General features: G+C 45.1%; 1 pseudogene; it reads right to left on the bottom strand.

Moving 5' to 3' along the window:
* Positions 1-1,168: 1,168 nt before the first annotated feature.
* On the bottom strand, positions 1,169-2,246 carry LOC142448844 (RAB6A-GEF complex partner protein 2 pseudogene; annotated as a pseudogene).
* Positions 2,247-22,185: the final 19,939 nt, after the last annotated feature.

The raw sequence follows: 22,185 nt of genomic DNA, 5'->3' as shown, positions 1-22,185 counted from the left end.
GGGAGGCCAGGAGGTCCCCTGCTTGCTGATCTTGCTGCTCCTCCAGCACCTGGGAGTCCACAGAGTGTGCTGCTTCCAGGTACAAGGTAACCCTGGGGGTTGAGGCTATAGGAAAGGACAAAGGCACAGGAAGGGAAGGGGGGCCCTTTGTGATGGTGTGGTGTTGGCATGTCAGAAGACCTGGACTCCCTCACCACTGAAGTGGGAAAGGAAAACTCAGCAGGAGGGGTGTGCCCCTGACGCTCTTCCACCTCAGATCTAAAGGGTTTCTGTCTGTCCCCCATGCCCCGCCACACTAACATACCCCCTTCTTCCCTAGCCCCCCGCCACTATGGGGGGAATATTGTACCCTGGGCGAATCCCAGTTCGCAAGAACTGCTTCCACTGCACCTGTCTGCACCCCAAAGCGTGGGCTGCTGCGGCACGAGAGTGGCATGAGTGACTGAGGGCTGGCAGGGAGGGCCTGGACGGCAGAAGAGTAGCATGTGGTGAGCCATACCTGGAGGCACCAGCAAGAGTAGAGATTTGGGTGACAAAGTGAGGGAGCTAAGGGTGTCTTCAAGGAAAAGGATCCTGTGATATCATCTTGAGTCCATAAAGGGAAAGTGAGAGCTGAGTGAGGGGTGGGGGACAGCAAGGAAGTAGTGAAGGAAGATGTGGGAGGAATTCTGGAAGCGCGATATGTGGCAGAGCAAGGGGACCCTCCACTCTGTTGACTCCCTGCTCCCTCCTTTGGGTTCGTAGGTCCCTGCACCCCACTGACTTCCCTGCTGGGTGTGAGGTGCATCAAGAGGTAGGAACCTGCCATTTGTCCCTGGTGCAAAAAGCGGACCCTCAGCTGCCCTGCAAAGGAGGAGGGTTCCCAAGCCAGAGTGGGGCTGGGCTAACAATCCTGATGGGGGGGGGGTCTCCTGCTCTTCCCTGCTCCAGCTAGACTCCACGAAGCCCCCTTCTGCTGATGCCACACTGCTGCTGATGCCACTTTCAGGGAGACCACCAGCAGCTGCCAGTTGATCCTGACTCAAACAAATACTACAGCTGAAAGCCTGCCTCTGATTTTCCACACTCCCCAGGGGACCCCAGTGGGAAAGGCAGGCCCTACTAAGAGTCCAGAGGCTCAGGGCTCGGGTCTCAGAATCTTGAAGATCATTGGGCAGCTGGGCCCAGGTCAGATGGTTATGGTGCTGGTGCTGGGGCCGGGGGAAGCCTAGGAGACCAGGTGGGACTGGTCCGCAGCACCTTGATGGGGAGGTCCCAACTGAAGATGTCCACGGGTACTTGCTTAAGCCCCGCCCAGGTGGCAGGCTCAGACTGTTCCATGGGCAGGTAGGCGCACCAAACCTGGTTCTCAAGATATGACAAATTCAAAATTCAATTGCCACATCAGGGCCACAATTGCTGTGTAGAAGCCTGGGGTGGAGCTGAGAGGAATGGCTAGGGAGAAACTGGTTCTGGTGGTATGCAGGCAGGACTCCTGGTACTGGGCATGAGTGACATGGGACACAGAAGGGGTGCCTTCCACCCCACACTGCTGCTGGTACTCGGGGTGTAACCCCTCCTTGGTTTGTGAACTTACTGAAAACTGCAAACAAGCTACAGTGCCTTCCCCTACGTTCACCGTCCCCACCACATCCTCACTGAGTGTAGACATAACACTGATGTACAGATGGAGGCTGCAGGAGGATGTGGGCTATGAGGCGCTCTACAGACATATCTGCGAGCCACGAATCCTTCTTCCCACCTTTGTCCTCCTCCAGGAAGGGATTGGACAGGGCCACAGCCTCATCCTGGGGAAATGGAGATCCTGAAGCGGAGATGCAGCGCAAGGAGCCTCAGAGGGACCCAGAGTAAAATGATGGGGGAGTTGACATGCTGGCAGCCAATGGGCAGTTTGGAGACACACTTGACTGACTGGCCCCGAAAGGCGGGTAGTCCCTCTATGCTCAGGACTTCACTGTAGGAGTATGATTTGGACTCTCCAGGCTCGAGGCGCAAATCACAGAAGAGGATTCTTGGGGGAGTGGAAAGAATACATTGACCCCTCTCCTTGGTGGGGGAGGAAGATCGTCTGCCTCTGGGTTGGACCTCTGGTTGGCTGGAGTCCGGGAAAGGCAGTGCCATGTGACTGTCACTGCATACAGAAGTGGCTGTGGGGGACAGGAGGTGGGTAACGGTCACTACACATTCCAGCATCTCCTCCACCGGAAGCATAGGCCCTGGCTCAGCTCTGCTACCACTTCGATCATGGCAGGGCTGCATGGGATCTATGCGCTCTGCCAGGGCCAGGCCAGATGCGCTGTGAAGCTCTGGCTTCCATGACACATGAGGAAGGACTTCCCTCTATTTATTTATATTAAACCATTTTACTGGCAAATACTTCACAGATCATACAATTCAATCATTCAATCGTATTAACAAGATTTATGCAATCATTACCACAATCAATTTCAGAACATATTCTCCTCAGACTCATTGCCCTTTGCTACCTATTTCCCTGAAAACCTCCCTTGCCATTTCCTTAGCAATTACTAATTTAATTACCATCTTAGTGGATTTACCTGATTGGGTTTTGTATACAGAAAATTAAACAAAATACAAATAAGAAGCAAACAAAAGGTTCCAGCATCAATAACAGGATAAAACAGAGAAAGGCCTCAATCAAACAGAAACCAGAAAACATTAAAAACTGTGACTTTAAGATGAGGCAAGGACTTCTGGGAAGATGGCGGACCAGGGGACGCGCACACTCTGAGAGCTTTTTCGAACTAAGTGGGTTTGTTAGGTTTCTCTCTCCGGGACTAGATCCCAACCTCAGTCCTTGGCTCCACACGAGAGAGATTTCACGCCGAAGCCGGACTCGTGATCCAAGTGAATTTAATGGAAGTTCAAGAAAGCATCAGGTTTTACGTGGCACCATAGGATTCCTTTGACCATGCGGCCTGGCAGAGACTGCTCCGGGACACGCAAGGATCTCTCCCCTCCCACGAAGACGACCAGACCACACAAGCAAGCCAAGACCAAGAGCCCAAGAGCCCCTCTCCCTTCCGGTCCCTGCCTTTTCAAGGGTTCCCGGGGGAGGCGTGGTGAACGACCCCAGGTCGATCCCATTGGCTGAATTGCAATCACCTGGCCCAGGTTGGCTGCTCCAGGTGTAACGCCTATCTGGGCCCATTGGCGGGAAAATCCAGCTTTTGTCCTTTGCTGGCTCTACTAGGCATGTGTAAATGGACTTCCCAATTCCCTAGTCTAAGCTACCTAACAGGTTTGGAGTCCAGGTAGCCAAGTGGAAGGAGTCTGGTGAGTGAAATATCCCCATGGGACAGCACCCCACCCCACACATTTTTACTGAGCCGGCACCTCTGTGATCCAGGACCCAATTCGTGGGATATCTCGGGTCACTAGGCTGCCGCCATTGTGACTGCGACTAGCTGTAACCCCACCCCATCCCCAGACCAGGACCCCAGCCCAGAGTCCTTGCCTGCTCTGCCGAGACATGCGCAGCGGTCACAGGGCCCCCTATAGCAGCTGCCCTCTTGCAGGACCCCAGTAGGAGCGAAGCTTCCCTTTCCCATGGTCCCCCTCTCCCCACGTGGCAACGATCTGCCCTTGGGCGGAGTCCCTCCCTCCATTCATCCGAGGCCCGGGTAGCTGACCTGCAGGCCACCAAGGGCTGCCTGGGCGACCCCCATGGGGGACCATCCACCCCCATGGCTGCCTGGGACCTCTCCACGGGTGCTACAGTTTGATCCGCCGCCCACCCAAGTCAGCATAGCGCCCCCTCCACTCCCGGGGAACCTGCACTGAGCACTTCCCGCCAGCGCGAGCCTGCAGCCGGAACCCATCCAGCTTCTACCCCGACACTGCTTTTCCTCGGGAGCCACTTCAGGCTGGCCTGTGCCACCGCGGAGACCCGTAGCCGCAGCCCGGGGTGCTAAGCCTGTCTGCTGCGGGGCGCCCCATCCAGCACTGACAGCACTGGGCAAGAGTGGGCGCTGGTCCCTACTGGGAGCGGGAGCAACGGAGCTGTGTCCTCTTGCCAGAGCGGCTTTGCCCTCCCTGGTGTGCTGCAGGGATTCCAGTGGCCAGCTCTGAGCCTACTGTGACACATTCCTCCCAGGGTGGAGGGCTGGCACCATTGCTGCTGTTTCCTGCCAGAGCCTCAGCTATCGGAACCTGCTCAGACCTTGTCGCTGAGGAGACTGCTCCACTCACAGGGCCGGCGGCTCAAGCGATAAATGCCCGCCTACTAGGGAGTCTAGGACGCAGCTTTGCAGCCCCCACCGGAGCCATCTGCACACTCCTGCCGGCTTTCACCATCACAGTGCCCTGTGGGGCCCCCAACACCAACCAGCTCCTAAGCCTGCTCCAGCCCTTCCCAGCTGACATAGGAGGCGGGCAATACGGCCTGTGCGTCTCTCAGCATCCCTTGCGGCCCCAGCATTTTCCATCCGGTGCAGGAGGCCTGTCCCTGTGGGGCTTCTCCCACTGTGTAGCCTCTCCCCACAGACTTAACTCTAGAGGCCTACAGGGACCTGGGAGTGCTTGCTGAACTGAAGAGCATCTTCCCCTAACATAGCCCGGCTCCGGTACCCAGATCAGCACCACGTCCTGTGGCAGCGAAGCCTCATCTACCTCCGCCTTCTATTAGGCATCACTAAAACTTGGAGGGAAAAGAAGGGAGAAAATCTATATATATCATGCTGTTTTTTCTCTTTCCTGTACTTTCTGTGTTCTCTTTTCTCTCTTCTTTCTTCCTCCTTTTTCATTATTGCTATTGCTTCTCTTCTGCCCCTTTTCTATAGGTTTTCCTTCGCTCTTTTTTTCTCCTCCACTACCACTATTACCACTTCTTTTCTCTCCTCTTTTATAGCTTCTCCTTATTCCTCTCTCTCCGTGTTTTTCTTTTTCCTCCCAAAATTTTGTTAAAATTTTGCTCTTTTAAATTTTTCTTTATTATTACTAAACAAAAAAAAGGCCTGCTAAGAGACCCTGACAAACCAGGTCAAAGCAGCCTGGGGCACTCACTGAGGCTCCAGCCCCCACTCCAGTTGCTGAAGCATCTCACCACTGCGGGTCACTAAGCCTTCAGGGAACTCTGCCTACACAGCAGTCTGTCCCATCCTTATAGTAGGTCATAGGAAGTTTCCTGAAAGAATCCTTAACAGTAACATAGATAAGGTTCCCCTGGCCTCCCAGAATCATGGGGCCTATGAAAGGATCCAGGAAAAATCAACAGACCACATCACTCCCAACAAGAAATAGAGATGGAACATAGTAGCAGAGCTAACTTCTCTCATAGAAGAAACAGATACAATCTGCCACAGAAGGAAATATTCAGAAGTCTGCTCGCAGTAATACAGGAGCTGAAGGAAGAAACCCAGAATAAAGATCCAATGTTAGAGGAGATGAAGTTCACAATAGAGTGGATGAAATCCACCCACCAAAGGGAACTGAAGAGCTAACAGAGGAGGTGGCAGAAGCCACACACAAGGTCACAGAATTAGCGATTAGGCTTGAGTGATCAGTGATCTTGAGGACACTCAAACAGACCTAAGCAAGTGAGAAAGACAGTCAGATAGGAAAACTAAAGAAACAGAAGGTATCCTGAGACAATGACATATGCTATGAAGAGGGATAATATTCAAATAATCGGTCTACCGGAGCACAACATAAAATTCAACAGCCAAGATAGCAAAGGAATTTCTGGAAGAAAACTTTCCCACCCTAACAAGGGAGAACCAGGCACTCACACAGGAAGCAGAAAGGACGCCAGCTAGAGTAGACCCCCAGGAAGACCACGCCAAGACATAATAGTAAAAATATCCAACTTTGAGGAAAATGAGAAAATTTTACGAGCAGCAAGAGAAAAGAAGACAGTCACATACAAAGGAGCACAGGTAAGAATATGCTCAGACCTATCAACAGATACCATGAAGAGGAGGAGAGAAAGGAGCAACATTTCCAAAAGCTGAAAGAAAAAAATTCCTCCCCCAGAATCCTGTAACCTTCCAAGTTGTCCATTAAGATAGATGGTGAGATAAGGATCTTCCAGGACAAGGAAAGACTCAAAGAATATGCTGCAAGACACCCGACCCTGCGGAAGATACTAGCTGACCCACTATGGCCAGAAGATCAACCTCCACCAAGAACAAACAGGAGACAACCATATAGCCCATCTCCATCTAGAAGCCAACATGCCAGCAACAATTACCAGGACAAGGTCTCAGATGGAAAAGAAGGCAAGATGGAAACTCTCCATTGAAACACAGCACACTGATATGAAGTGAGATGGGTAAATACCCAAAACACAAAACAGGGTATGACAACCATGAATCCACAGATAGTGATGATAACTCTGAATTCCAATGGACACAACTCATACATTAAAAGAAAAAGGCTTGAGGACTGGCTCAGAAAACATAATCCATCAATCTGTTGACTGCAAGAGACACATCTTAAGTGCACACACAAGAATATGCTAAGAATAAAGGGTTGGCAGAAAGTTTACCTATCAAATTGTAACTCCAAAAAGGCAGGGTTGGCTATCTTAATCTCCAACAAAATGGACCTCAAGATCCAAACCATATAAAGAGACAAAGGGGGACACTACATAATGCTCAAAGGTTCAGTAAACCAAGATACACTTGGCATATTGAATATTTACGCTCCTAATAATGGTGCGGCAAATTTCATCAAACGATTAAAAAGATGAAAAAAGAAATATTGGACTCAATAATCATAGTAGGTGACTTTAACACTCCGCTATCAGAGAAAGACAGATCACTGGGAAAGAAGTTCAGCAAAGAGGCCATAGAGCTAAATAAAGTAATTAGACAACAGAGTCTGATAGACATTTATACAGCTTTCCATCCAAATGCAAAGAATTTCACATTCTTCTCAAGTCCACATGGATCTTTTTCAAGAATAGACCACATGCTGGTACACAAGTCCAGCCTGAGTATATTCAAACACATAGATATTATCCAGACATCGTTCTCACATCACCATGCCATAAGGTTGGAGTTTAATAAGAGGATGCCCAGAAAAACAAGGGCAACCAATTGGAGGATGAACAACGATCTTCTGCTACATAAATGGGTACAGGACCAGATTAGAGAGGATATTAGGAAGTTTCTAGAAACTAACGAGAATTTAAATACAACGTATCAAAACTTATGGGACACTGCGAAGGCAGTTATCAGATGTAGCTTGATATCATTAAATGCATATGTGAAAAAAGAAGAGAGGCATATGACAGATACATTAACACAAAACCTCCAACAACTGTAACAGAGTCAGCAGAACAACCCCTCTAATAGCAAAAGAAAATAAATTATAATAATCAGGGAAGAGTTAAAACAGTGGGAAGACAAGAGAACAATGCAAAAGATAAATGCAGCTAAAATCTGGTTCTATGAATGAATTAACAAAATTGACAGTCCTCTGGCAAAGCTTACCAAGGATAAAAAGGAGCATACATCAATAGCCAGGATGAGGGATGAAAAGGGGGCAATAACAAGAGACCCCAATGAGATTAAAAGGATAATCACAAAGTACTATGAATGTCTGTATTCTAATGAATTCAGAAACATGGAAGACATGGATAAATATTTGGAAAAAAGTCTCTCCCTAGATTATCTCAGACAAAGATCAAGAACCTCAACAAACCCATAGCGAAAGAAGAAATAAAGAGGGTCATCAAAAACCTACCAACCCAAAAAGCACTAGGGCCAGATGGTTTCACAGCAGAATTCTACCAAGCATTCAGGGAAAAGTTGACACTGATCCTCCACAAAGTATTCCATAACATAGAAGTGGACTGCAAACTCCCAAACGAAGCCAGCATTACTTTGATACCCAAACAGGGCTAAGACCCCACAGGTATAGAGAATTACAGACCAATATCTCTAATGAACATAGATGCAAAACTCCTTAACAAAATATTGTCCAATAGAATACAAAAGTATATAAAACATATCATCCACCAGGACCAGGTAGGATTCATCTGGTTTAACATCTGAAAATGCATCAGTATTATACACCACATCGAGAAGAAAATGGATAAAAATCATATGATAATTATCCATAAATGCAGAAAACAAATTTGACAACATCCAACACCCATTCCTAATCAAGACACTCATGAAGATAGAGATTGGAAGGTAAGTTCCTCAAGCTGATACAAGCTATCTTTGAAAGACCAATGGAAAACATCATAGTCAATGGAGAGAATACAAAAACAATATCACTGAAAAAGTGTACAAAACAAGGATGCCCCCTGTCCCCACTCCTATTCAATATCATTTTGGAGGTTCTGGCTAACAACATACGACAGCGGAAGGACATCAAAGGGATCCAGTTGGGAGAGGAGGAGGTGAAACTATCACTATTTGCAGATGACATGATCCTGTACATTGAAAACCCCAAAAGCTCCACAGCTGGAGTACTTACAGTGATAGAGGAATATGGAAGAGTAGCAGAAGGAAGTACCAAAAAAAAAAAGAAGGAGGAAGTACCCTCCACAGTAGCTAAGAACAAACTGAAATACCTAAGAATATATTTAACAAAAAATACTAAAGACCTATATAAGGAAAACTATAAAACCCTACTAAAGGAAACCAAAAGCGACCTCCACAAATGGAAGAACATCCCCGGCTCATGGATTTGAAGGCTCAACACAGTAAAGATGACAGTCCTCCCTAAAGCACTTTACAAGTTCAATGCTATACCAATTCAAATACCATCAACCTTCTTCAAAGAATTGGAAAACCTGACCACCAATTTCATATGGAGAGGTAAGAAACCCAGAATTAGCAGAGAACTCCTTAAGAAGAAGGACACAGTTGGAGGATTCGCCTTACCCGATTTTAATGCCTATTACACAGCTACAGTGGTCCAAACAGTGTGGTACTAGCACAATGACAGACACTCAGACCAGTGGAAAGGAATAGAAAGCCCAAGAGTAAAATCATCAGCATATAGACAACTGATCTTCGACAAGGGTCCCAAAACCATCAAGTGGGAAACGGATGCCCTTTTTAACAAGTGGTGCTGGAAACAATGGATATCCACATGTAGAAAGATGAAACAAGATGCTTACCTCACCCCATGCACAAGAATAAACTCAAGGTGGATCACAGACCTAGAAGTTAAACCCCAAACCATCAGGACCATCAAGGAGGGAATTGGGCCTAACCTCAGCGCACTGGCCCAGGGAACTCACAGGTTCACTGCAATAGGGAAGGGTACACACACAGGTGAACTGGAAATCGACAAATGGGATTTAATCAGAATAAAGCACCTGTGCACCTCGAAAGACTTCATTAAGAGTGTGACAAGACAACCCACAGACTGGGAGAGGATTTTTAGTAATGACACATCGGACAAAGGGCTCATTAATAAAAATCTACAACACCATCATGACCTGCAAAAAGAGGAAAACAGTTAACCCCCTAAGGAAGTGAGCAAAAGAACTTTCACTAGGGAGGAGACCCATATGTCCAATAAGCATATGAGAAAGTGTTCCAGGTCCTTAGCCATAAGAGAAATGCAAATCAAAACAACCATGAGACACCACCTAACACCCCTGACGCTAGCCCAGATCAGCAAATCAGAGAGCAACAAGTGTTGGAGGGGCTGTGGTGAAGTAGGAACCCTCCTCCACTGCTGGTGGTCGTGTAGGTTTGTACAGCCACTGTGGAAAGCAATCTGGTGATACCTAAAGAAAATGGAAATTGAACTACCTTACGACCCAGCCATCCCTCTACTGGGCATATACCCGGTGGAAGCAACAAATAAAACACAAGTCATCTGCGCGCCAATGTTTATTGTGGCACAATTCACAATCGCAAAGACTTGGAAACAGCCTAAGTCTTCATCGATAGATGAGTGGATTAGTAAACTCAGGCACATGCACACAATGGAGTACTATGCAGCACTGAAAAGCACAGACGATCACATGAAATACATCGTTTCATGGTAAGAGCTGGAAGGAATTATGTTAAGCGAGGTAAGCCAAACTCAAAAGGACAGGTATAACATAAGTCCCCTGAAGTAAGTACAATCAGCATTCCAGGAATAGAACAATAAACACCTATCCCGCAATAAATAGGTAGAGGCATAGATAGTTGGAGGGAGGGCAGGCCACACCTATGGAGGTACATGAGAGTCCAACATAAAGAAGGGGAAAGGGGGCAGGTGGAGGGAGAAGCGGGATGGGGAGAAACTTGAGTTGATGGCATGGGGGTAAACAGGGCACTAATCACCCAGGGGGAAAGTATTGGTTGTGTCCCCACAGAACTGGAACATGCATACGGACCCCACCATGACACGCCAAACCAGGAGGGCAACGTAACACACAGAGGAATACACAAAGAGACTGGACCATACACCGGCCCTAACTACAATTAACCCGACCCCACCATCGAAGAGAGAACCATAGAAAATGAAAATAGATCGTCTGGTGTGGGAAAGGAACTGACCTACCATACTACACCCAGAAGGAAGCTGAAGCAAAGGAAGGAGGAAGAACAGAGCGGAGCACACCAGGGCCCACCAAGCCCAGAGGACGATAGCCCGGCTCAGAGGGCCCAATGTACAGAAAGGACCATATAGCTGGTCCTACGGCGAGATGCAGTGTCCTGCACTAACCCATGGCCCTACACGAGACGGTATCAGAGACACAATGTGGGATATGTGACAGTTTCCCTCACCACACTGAGGCAAAACACTGGGGATGTGCAATGGAGTGACGGGGGGAAGCAGAGCAAGGAGGTCCTGAGGGAATATAAAGGATGGACTTTGAGGCCAGGACGTGGCACCCCATCAGACTCATCTGGAAAACACTCCTAAATGTCAACAAACAGACCTTGAACTACTAACAGGTTTTTCTTTCTTCTTTTCTGTCGTTTTGTTTTGTTTTTTCTCTTTTTACTCTTCTTTTAGATTTTGTATGTCAGTGGCTTTTTTGTTTGTTAGCTTGTCGGTGTTGCTGCCATTGTCACCATGTTCTTATGTGCCACTTTGGTGCTGTCATCCCCAATTTTATACACATATTACTATATCTGCAGGTCCACCTAGATAAGATAAGCTGGACAAACAATATGAGAAGAAAATAATGGGACCAACGGTCCCAGAGGGTCATGAGAGTGTGGGAGATAGAGGAAATGAAGAGGTGTTGGCCAACCTAGGGACAAGGGAACAACGAGTGGTTCAAAACCAGTGCCAGGGAGGGGATGGTAGGACTGGTAGGGAGTGACCAAGGGCAAGGTAACTGAGAGAAATTACTGAAACCAGAATGAAGGTTGAACATGGTAGTGGGACAGGAAGAAAGCATAAAGAAATAGAGGAAAGGAGTAAGGTAGACATAGAAGCCTAAATACAGACATGTACATATGTAAATATATTTATGATTATGGGGTAAATAGACCTATGTGCATATATTTATAGGTTTAGTAGTAGGGGAGCAAGTGGACATTGGGCATCCTCATGCGCATTTCCTTAATACAAGAGCACCTTGCTTAGCTAAATGGTCATTTCATGAAACTCACCTTCCCAACATGATCACTGAAGACATGTGCATAAGCAAATGTTGTGAAGAAAGCTGTTGGTGCCCGGCTATCAAAAGATATAGTGCTGGGGTCTTAAAGGCTTGAAGGCAAACAAGCGACCATCTAGCTCAGAAGCAACAAAGCCCACAGAGAAGAAGCACACAAGCCTGTGTGAACAGGAGGTGTTGAAGGGATCAGGTAGCAGGCACTAAAGAACAAAACCCATCACTGTGTGATCACTTTCCCCACATAAACACTGAAGACGAATGTGTGCATAAGTAAGTACAGTGAAGGTTGATGGTGCCCGGCTATCGAGAGATGTCGCATCTGCGGTCTTAAAGGCTTGAAAGTAAACAAGCGGCTATCTAGCTCAGAAGCAACAAAGTCCACATGGAAGCAGCACACCAACATGTGTGATCATGAAGGACCATGGAGAGCATGTTTCAAGCACCAAAGGCGGGGGGTGGGGAATCATATCATTGTGAATGAAGAGAGTGCGTGATGGGGACCCAATGCCCATGTGTAGACAACTGGACATCCCTTGCAGAAGGGTAGTGGGGAGGAGGTGAGTCACTCAGGGTTCAGTGTAGCAACAATGAAACTCACAACCTTCCTCTAGTTCTTAAGCGTTTCCTCCCTAAACTATCATGATCCCAATTCTACCTTGCAAAACTGGTTAGACCAGAGGATGAAGAGTGGTACAGATGGGAACTGGAAACACAGGGAATCTAGGACAGATGAACCCCTCAGGACCAGCAGTGAGAGTGGCAATACCAGGAGGGAAGTGGGGGGATGGGTAGAAAGGGGGAACCGATCACAAGGATCTACATATAACCTCCTCTCTGGGGGACGCGCAACAGAAAGGGAGATGCCAGGCAGTGTAAGATAAGATAAAACAATAATTTATAAATTATTAAGGGTTCATGAGGGAGGGAGGGAGGGAGGAAGGAGGGAGGAGCGGGGATGGAGGGGGAAGGGAATAAAAGGAAAATGAGCTGATTCCAGGAACCCAAGCGGAAAGCAAACTTTGAGAATGATGAGGGCAACAAATGTATAAGTGTGCTTTACACAATTGATGTATGTATGAATTGTTATGAGTTGAATAATCCCCAAGAAAATGATTTTTTTTAAAGATGAGTCAAAAGGGAGATCAACAGAGCACAGGAGGGCAAATGAAAAGGGAGGAAGAGAGAGTTGAACACATCCTGCCCACCAAGCCCTGAGGACCATATACCTGCTCAGAGTAGCCAATGCACAGAGAGGACCATAGGGCCAGCCCTACCATGAGACACAATGTCCCTCACTGACCCACAGCCCTACAGGAGACAATACTGGAGACACGGTGTGGGAATTCTGCCCTATCTGACCCCACCACACTGAGGCAAAACACCAAGGGTGTGCAACAGAACAGCAAAAGGACCAGAGCAACAAAGTCCTGAGGAAGTACCAAAAATAGACTTTGGAGCCAGGGCTTGACACCCCATCAGACTTGACCAGAAAAAACTCCTAAAGGTCAACAAACAGACCTTGAACTATTTACTGGCTTCTCTCTTTTTTTGTCATTTTAAAAATTGTTGTTGTTTTCTTTTGTTTTGTTGCTTTGTTTTGCTCTGTCTTGTTTTTGTACGTATTATTATCTCTGTAGTCTATCTAGAGAAGATAATCATGATAAACTATATGGAGGAGAAAACAATGGACCGAAGTTTCCAGGGGGACATGGGAGAGGGGGAGGTGGGGGCAAAGGAAGTGGTGTTAACAAAACCAGGGACAAGGGAACAATTGATCCAAAATTGGTGGTGATGAGGGTGTAGGAGGCCTGGTATGGCTTGATCAAGGGCAATGTAACCCAGAGGAATTACTGAAACCCAAATGAAGGCTGAACATGGTAGTGGGACAAGAGGTCTAAATATAGGCATGGGAATAAGTAAACATATTTATATATGACAGGGAAATAGAGCTACATGCATATATTTATAGGCTTAGTATTAAGGTAGCAGAAGAACATTAGACCCTCACTCAAGTACTCCCTCAATGCAAGAACACTTTGTTCTATTAAACTGGCATTCCATGATGCTCACCTTCCCTACATGATCGCTGAAGACAAAAGAATACATAAGCAAATGTGAAGAAAGTTGATGGTGCCCAGTTATCAAAAGATATAGCATCTGGGGTCTTAAAACCTTGAAGGTAAACAAGTGACCATCTAGCTAAGAATCAACAAAACCCACATGGAAGAAGCACACCAGCCTGTGTGATCACGAGGTGTCGAAGGGATCAGTTAGCAGGAATCAAAGAACAAAATATCATATCATTGTGAATGAGGGGAAGTGCAGAGTGGAGACCAGATGGCTGTAGGCAATTGGACATGGGGTCATGGGGAGGAGACGGGTCATGGGGAGGAGACAAGCCAGTCAGGGTGCAGTGTAGCAACAATGAAACATACAACTTTCCTCTAGTTCTTAAATGCTTCCTCCCCCACCCCCATTATCATGATCCCAATTTTACCTTACAAATCCAGCTAGACCAAAGGATGTACACTGGTACAGATAGGAACGGGAAACACAGGGAATCCTGGACAGATGAACCCTTCAGGACCAGTGACGAGAGTGGCGATAGCAGGAGGATGGAGGGAAGGTAGGGTAAAAAGGGGGAACCAATCACAAGAATCTACATATAGCCCCCTCCATGGGGGACAGACAATAGAAAAGTGGGTGAAGGAAGATGTCAGACAGTGTAAGACATGACAAATAATAATAATTTATAAATTATCAAGGGTTCATGAGGGAGGGGTGGGGAAGGAGGAGGAAAATGAGGAGCTGATACCAAGGGCTCAAGTAGAAAGTGAATGTTTTGAGAATGATGAGGACAATAAATGTACAAATGTGTTTGACACAACGAATGGATGTATGGATTGTGATAAGAGTTGTACAAGCCCCCAATAAAATGATTTAAAAAACAAAAACAAAAGGGAGATCAAATGATGAAGTATTATATTTTAACCTAACTACATACTGCACGATTGACTTTAAAATGCTCTTTGTCTGATAACAAGACTATTCACATCCCTTGACTTGGTCAGAGGGAATTCACCAGAGACTCAATCCATCTGAGGACACTGAAGATGGATTTGGGGTTTCCATGGTCATTCATAGCTTTTGGAAAACCAGGCATTTATAATTTAAGCTCTGATATCATTCCCTTTCCCTGGATTTGGATTTTATCATTTACAATCCTTGAATCATACAGGATTGTGTGCTTCTTCCGTGTGGATTTACGTTGGCTCTACCATCAGGGTGCATTCACTGTTCCAGGTACATACAGGGAGGCATTCTACCTTCCTTGGTGGGAGTATATTCGGTCTTGTGTATTGTTTAATTCACCTGGCAGGTGTTAAGGCCAAAGGTGTGCTGACCTCTCTCTTTCCTTATCTGGCAGACTAAAGGCGGCTCTGTGTAGTTTGAAAGACTTTAGCAGATAATTGGCCCACTGAGAACTGTGGGCAACCTCAACTAGGTGCTTGAGGGCCATTTTCCTCCTCAGAGCTAGTCTTTGAGAAGTTTAGAAATCATTATGCAAATTGGTGTATTGAAATTAAGTACTTGCCACATTAGACGAGACTCTTTTACTTGAAAATGACAGAAATAAATATTGAACTGGTTTACAAATGAAGGAAATTTGTTGGTGGGTGGAACTGAGAAAGCCAAGGGGGACATATGGCCCAGGGAATGGAGCAAATGCCTTCAGATCAGGTTGTTGCCTTTTCTGTGGTAGGAAGAAGGAACCTAGCCTCCGCAAGCCTCTCAGCTTTTTGGCAGCTTTATTGTTGCCCAACTGCTCAAGAAAAAGCTGAGATTGGCTTTTATTCAGCTGATTTGGGTCATGTGCTCACTACTGAACCAATCACAAGGCACTCAGTGTGGCGTGTCCTGATTGGACAGCCTAGGTTAGTTATGACTTCTTTTTGCATATCATGGTTATGAGGTTCAGCACTCATAAACCAAGAGTAGAAGGGCATCCTCATGGACAATTGGACAATGTACCTGAAGAATGGGGGGATATCTGGAGGAGGGAACTCAACAGATGCCCACCCTAGCTGCCAAAGTAACACTGCATGTGAGACAGGTCATGATTTGAACCTGCATCCTCCCCTAAAAAGCCAGTAAGGGAACGAAGCTGCATCATGAGTCCTTGTGAGTTGATCAAGTCTAGTCCTCTATGATGCTTTATGCTCAGCTTCCCTTGCTGACCTCCCCTGATTCACATTCCCCAGTGTTTCCTGAGAGCTCTTATGCAGAGCTTCATATTTCCAGTCAGTAAGAGGCAGTGGCCAGAACTCCTCTGAGGAATTCAGGATGCTCAAATAGAATTGTCATGTACTATCTGCCCGCCCAAAGGCAATAATTTTCCCACATCACCAGCTTTGCTAACAAAATATTTTGGAGAATTCTGAATCACATCCCATTTATTCAAGACTTATTCCACAAATGCAAGGGGGTTTCGGAAAGTTTGAGGCAATTTTTCATTGTCTTCCAATTCCATTTTCTACAAACTTTTTGAAGCCTCTTATTTTCCGGCTCCTCTGTTTAAGTCGGGCCTAGAACTATAGTCTGGGAATACAGTGAGCCATGGATCCCATGTCCCCAGACCCTACTGGAGGCCTGCAAATCAATCTCACATTTGAAAGAATTCAGTGAGATATGGCATAAGACAGGATAGTTTAAGGATCCCTATCAGCTGCTGTAGACATTTTCAGGCAGGCTGAAAGGGTCACAGCATCACCAAGTCATGGTTGAATCCATTGTGTGTCATGTCCTTGTGAGAGTCACTGGCTCACTGTCAGGAACTCATATGCTGCTGTTAGCAAGCATTCTGAAAAGTCAAATTATATTATTGTTACTGTTGCTGTGTAACACTGAGTCAGTTGCGACTCATAACAACACTATATGGCAGAGTTGAACTGCCTCATAGCGTTTCTTAGGCTGTGATTTTTATGAAAAAAGAGTCCCAGGTCTTTTATCTAAGGGAGCAGCTGGTGGTTGAATCTCTAACTTTTTCTTTTGGTGTACGCTAGCAGTCGCATGCTTAACTGTTGCACCACCAAGATTTCTTTAAATTATATTGCTGGACAATTAAATAAACTATATGAAATGTTAGAAACAAACAGTAACTGCCTTACTGTTTACCCATGCTTCTCCATGTTCTGAAGTCACCATGATTGGTGGTTTGGAATTGGTCGTGGATGCCATGGAAATCTGTAAATGCTACAAATGACGTCTTGGTTTATTGTTCTAGGTTTATTGCAGGCTGTCAACGGAGGTTCGGCTCAACAACTTTTTCTGTAAAGGCTTTGAAAATCATATTTTAGGTTTTGCTAGCCTCATATGGTCTTCTGCCACACATTAGTCTTTGTTTATTGTTTGCTTCATAGCCTTTGACAAATATATATTAAAAAGAATTTTAGCTTATGGCTGTATAAAAAGAGGCTGTAGGATGAACTTTTCCTGTGGGCCAGAGTTGACTGACTTCAATCTGAAAATAATTGTAGCAATGTTAATGATTCCGATAAAGTTTAAAAGTGTATGCATTATATTATTAATATCACACAAATCGAGAGAATATTCTCTCAGTGTTTGAATCCCTGGATGGTGCAAACAGTTATTTTGGATGGGTGCTAATCAAAAGGTTGGAAGTTTGAGTCTATCCAGAGGTATCTTGAAAGAAAGGTCTAGTGACCTGATTCTGAAAAACAAGAAGCAAAACAGACAAAGAAACAAACGAGGAAACAAGCAGCCACTGAAAACTCTATGGAGCATCATTCTACTCTAACACAAGAAATCTAATCCATGGCAACTGGTTGATTTATTAGATTCAATAAAAAAGTTCACATCATTGGCAAACAAGCAAAGTTCTAACACATATCCTTGCTGGTTATATTCCTGAGGCTGTAACAAGAAGTAAGAGTTGGGGGATGTGATTGCTGGTAGGTGTGGGTGCCACAATCAGTAGTGACCATGGTGTCTGGATGGGCAGGAAGTGGTCAGATTTTCCACCCAAAAATATTATTCTGCATATAACTATGGATAGCTGTCCACGGGAAGGAAATTGGTGAGGAACCACGTTCCAGGAGACTGACACTAAGGCCCTGCAGCTGGTGTGAGAAATAGGAGGAATGATGACATCGGAAAGAGGAGAGGAATTTCTTGGCTTGGGGATAGAGTGGATGGCACCAAAATGAGTCCAAGCTCCTGTCCCTGCCTTTAATCTGTTTCACAGGTTCATGGGAGAGCTGTCTGGGTAGATTAATTGGGTTGTATTTAGAAGATTTCAAGGAATCCTGGTGGTACTGTCTGTTAGACATTGGGCTGCTAATCACAAGATCAGCAATTCAAACCCACCAGTAGCTCAGTTACAGAAAGATGAGGCTGTCTGCTCCCATGAAGGTTTATAATCTTGGAAACTCTATTTAGGGTTGCTATGTAATGAATTCAAAGTCAATGAGTTTGGGTTTGGAGTAAGGAGCCATGGTGGTGCAATGGGTTAAGGATTGGGCTTCTCACCTCAAGGTCAATGATTCAAACCCACCATGTGACCATGGGAGAAAGATGGGGGCTCTTTGCTTCCAAAAGAAACCTCAATAACCCTAAAAGGTAGTTCTATTCTGTCTTTATAGAGTTGATATGTGTCAGAATTGGTGCAGTGGCAGTGGGTGTTGGGTACACTTATTAGTATCTACTGTGTATAGAAAACAGGAGTCATGGAACTGCTCAGTAGATGATCTGCTGTAGATAAGCATAGTCAGTCTATATTCATGTCTGTCTAGTATCCGGCATAGGACTGGGGACCAGACAGATGCAAATCCATCACTGATTAACATGGACCCTGGAACTTCCTGAGGACTCTGGTGAAAACTGCCGGTTGTTGTCAGTGCTAGGTGCCATCAAGTCAGTTCTGACTCTTAGAGACTCAGCATACAATACCCCCCCCCAAACACTACCCAGTCTTGTGCCCATGTTGGAGCCCATTGATGCAGCATCCAGGTCAACCCATCTCGTTGAAGGGCTTCCTTTTTCTTGATGACCCTTTTACCTGATGATAAGAGATGTAAGAGCCCCCAATAAAAGTATTTAATTAATTTTTTAAGTCTATGTAGAAAGATCACACCAGATTGGTTTGATGTGGAAGCCACACTAAGTGAACTGGGTTTTGACTTAAATTTACCTGTAGCAGATTTAACGAATGGACATACTCCCTTGGATTTAGGGCTAGAATGCCCTAGTGTGAGAAGAAGCAAATGACCACTATCCTAAGGTTATGGATTTTTTTATTGTTGGGCTTTGGTTCAGATCTCTGGTTCTGAGGGTGCCCAAAGAATGGTGGCCCGAACTGCCATATATTTATATTTTCATGCTCATTGCTTTTTTGTGGCATGTGTTTGGCAGGCATGGTTCTGCCTTTGTGAATAGGTGTTATTGAAGGTTTTTCCCTGTCCATAACCCTCTCTGTTCATGAAAATATTTTACAGTCAGTTAAGATTTAATCCGCAGTCTATACATGTGTACTTCCATTTTCCCAACAGTGTTTTGAGTTCTATACCACTGGCTAAATTAATGACACTATCAATAGAATTACCTTAATCAGCCCCATGGTGATGGTTTATAATGTTCTATATCATAAGATGATAATGATGTCTCCAAAGTGACCAAAGGCATAGATAAGCTATAGACATATGATTAGATTAAGGCAATGGTTCTCAACCTGTGGGTCGCAACCCTTTTGGGAGTCTAATGACCCTTTCACAGGGGTCATCCAATTCTAACAGTAGCAAAATGACAGTTATGAAGTAGCGACAAAAGTCATTTTATGATTGAGGGGTCACCACAACATGAAGAACTGTATTGAAGGGTCACAGCATTAGAAAGATTGAGAACCACTGGATTAGGGGCTTATAATTAATTGTTGCCCTATTTAAGATCAATTATTTCTTGTGACATGATCCTACTCAATGCTCGCCCTCACGAAGAGATCACAGAAATAGTGTGCTATAGCAAAATTGGGTGAACAAGCCAGATGATAACAGGCTATCACATAAAATAGTTATCTGTGATCTTAAAGGCTGGTCTTCAAACAAACAGCCATCTAATTGAGGCTTCAACTAAGTCCACACGGAAAAAAGCACACCATCCTGTGTCATCCAAGGGTTGTAAATAATAAAATCTAAACATGAAGAAGGGAATGATATCAGGACTTAAATTACAAACACCTGGTTTGCACGAGGCTATGGAGGACAGTGGAAACTCCAAATCTATTTGCAGGGTCCCCACGTGTATTAAGTTTCTGTTGAATCCCCTCTGACCATATGAGGTAGTTAGTTTATTGTGCCAACCTGGCTGATAAACACATGTGGGATTAATTGAAGGGAAGAGAGATAAGTAGCTCAGTGAGCCTTGACTTTCTTGTCTCTTGTTCTTTGATCATCAGACCAGTGTGTGGCTGCCTTGCTTGTTCTGTGTCTCCATTTGCAAGCTACACTACCTGTGGGACACCTAACCCGTGGACTGTGTCACTGCAATTTGAGTTTCCTGCAAGACCTGCTTCACCACACTATTGGAATTTACATCTATTGAGCTGGGGACTGTTGGACCCTGTCATCTGGCTGACTATTGATGACCTGCCTTGCTGTTTGCTGCCTGTGCCCAGATAGCCTGAGTTGCTCTACAGAGGACTACCCAGCGGCCCTCAAGACTTGAAGGACTGCCAGTGTCTTACAACTGTCTTATGGGGTGAGTTGCACTGAGCCATTTGTACTGCCTTATAATTTAATTAACTGTTTATTTTTTATGTTATATATCTATCTGTATAAATATATATAAAAGAATTAGCAGTCTGGTTTTGTTTCTAGAGAACCCTAATACAACATAGTCCAGGGAAGTGCCATGGACTTAACACTGACGCTTAGGGACCCTACAGGAGTAGAAAACATCTTTCTCTGGGCTGGCGGGGGTTTTCCAGTTGCTGATCTTGCTGTTGGCAGCCCAATGTGTCACCAGTATTCATTGATAGTGTCATTAGTTTATCCAATGGTTTTGAGTTTAAAACACTGTTGAGAAAAGAAATTTCTACAAGTATAGGCCAGCTATGATCCACCTTACATGAACTGTTGACTTGTACAGATTGAACTCTTAACTGACTAGACACAAACAGTGGGGGGTGGTGACGGGACAAATTTTTCAATATCATTGATTTACAGTGGCAGAGCCATGCCTGCCAGATTGATGCATGCCATAATGAAGCAAGGAGGACATTAAAATAGTAAGTATATGGTAGTTGCAGGACATCATTGGGCTCCCTCAAGGCTAGAGATCTGAGCCAGTATGCCAGTCCTATGACCTTGGACTAGTGGTTGTGTGATTCTTCTCACACTGGGGCCTTTCTGCCTTAAGTCCAAGGGCAATAGGTAAGTTTGAGGTAGAGTCAAGGTCCTGAAGTGGGGTTTCCACATAGAGTCCTTCTTGTGTGGCCTATGAAGGATATTGTATGTCTTCAAAAAACAGAGTCTAAAGCCCCAATATTCTATAGTTCACAGACTGTATCAGTAAAAGCTGCATAGAAACCAAGACAAAAGTATCTGATTAGGAAATTAGTACCAGGTGTATTCTCCCCTTGGGTTCTATATAAGGGTTGCTTAGTGCTTTTTTGTTTGTTTGTTTGTTTTGTTTTGTTTTAACCAATGCTCCTCCATGTTTTCCTAAAATAAAAGAATGGAATGCAATTGCCTTCCCCGAGACATACATGTTCGTCTCCTCATCTTGACTTGAATTTCTAGTAAGGTTTCCCTGTCACTCTGGTAGGAATGTTTGTTAGATTGGAGTGACCTTAGCATATTTGTGTGGCAGCAACTGAAGGAGTGTCTCCCTCTCCCCCACATCCTGAGAAACTGAGCCCAGCTGATTATGAGGTATCCTCCATCAAAGTGTTTTTTAAAATGTGCATCAGGAAGGGGTGATATGTGTTTCATGGGAAGACTGTACCTCATTGCTTAGGAAATCGGATCAAAAGATTAGCTGCCCTGGGCACAGAGGCCTGTATTTCATCTTGATTTTTGTCTTCTAGCAGTGGACGCATGCAAAATTGTCATTTTGTGATGCCTACTGAGCATAATGATGTCCAGATCCCTCCATGTTTCACGGTTTTATTGCTGTTTTTAAGGGATGCATAGTATTCCATTGTCTGTATGCACCAGAGTTTTTATCCAATCTTCTATGCATGGGAATTTAGACTGTTTGAAGCTTCTTGCTATTGTGAAATGTGCTGCAACGAACATCAGAGAGCACACATCTATTCATGTTCTGTCTTTTATTTCTTGGGGTATATGCCCAAAGGCAATATCACTGCATCCTATAGTATTTCTTTTCCCAATTGTTTTAGGTATTGCCAGATCAACTTCCATATGGATTGTATGCATTTACAAAACCATTAGCAGTGTAAAACAGTTCCAATATTTCTGCACGCCCTCCAACATTTGTTTACTTTGTTATTGTTTTTTATTTTAATAGGCTATGTTTGTGGGTATAAGATATCTCATCATCATTTTTATTTGCATCTCCAGGATGACTATTGATCATGAGCATTACTTCAT

The sequence above is a fragment of the Tenrec ecaudatus genome, chromosome 5 (assembly GCF_050624435.1).
Source record: "Tenrec ecaudatus isolate mTenEca1 chromosome 5, mTenEca1.hap1, whole genome shotgun sequence".
Lineage (NCBI taxonomy): Eukaryota > Metazoa > Chordata > Mammalia > Afrosoricida > Tenrecidae > Tenrec > Tenrec ecaudatus.
This window is presented reverse-complemented; position numbering and strand designations above follow the sequence as displayed.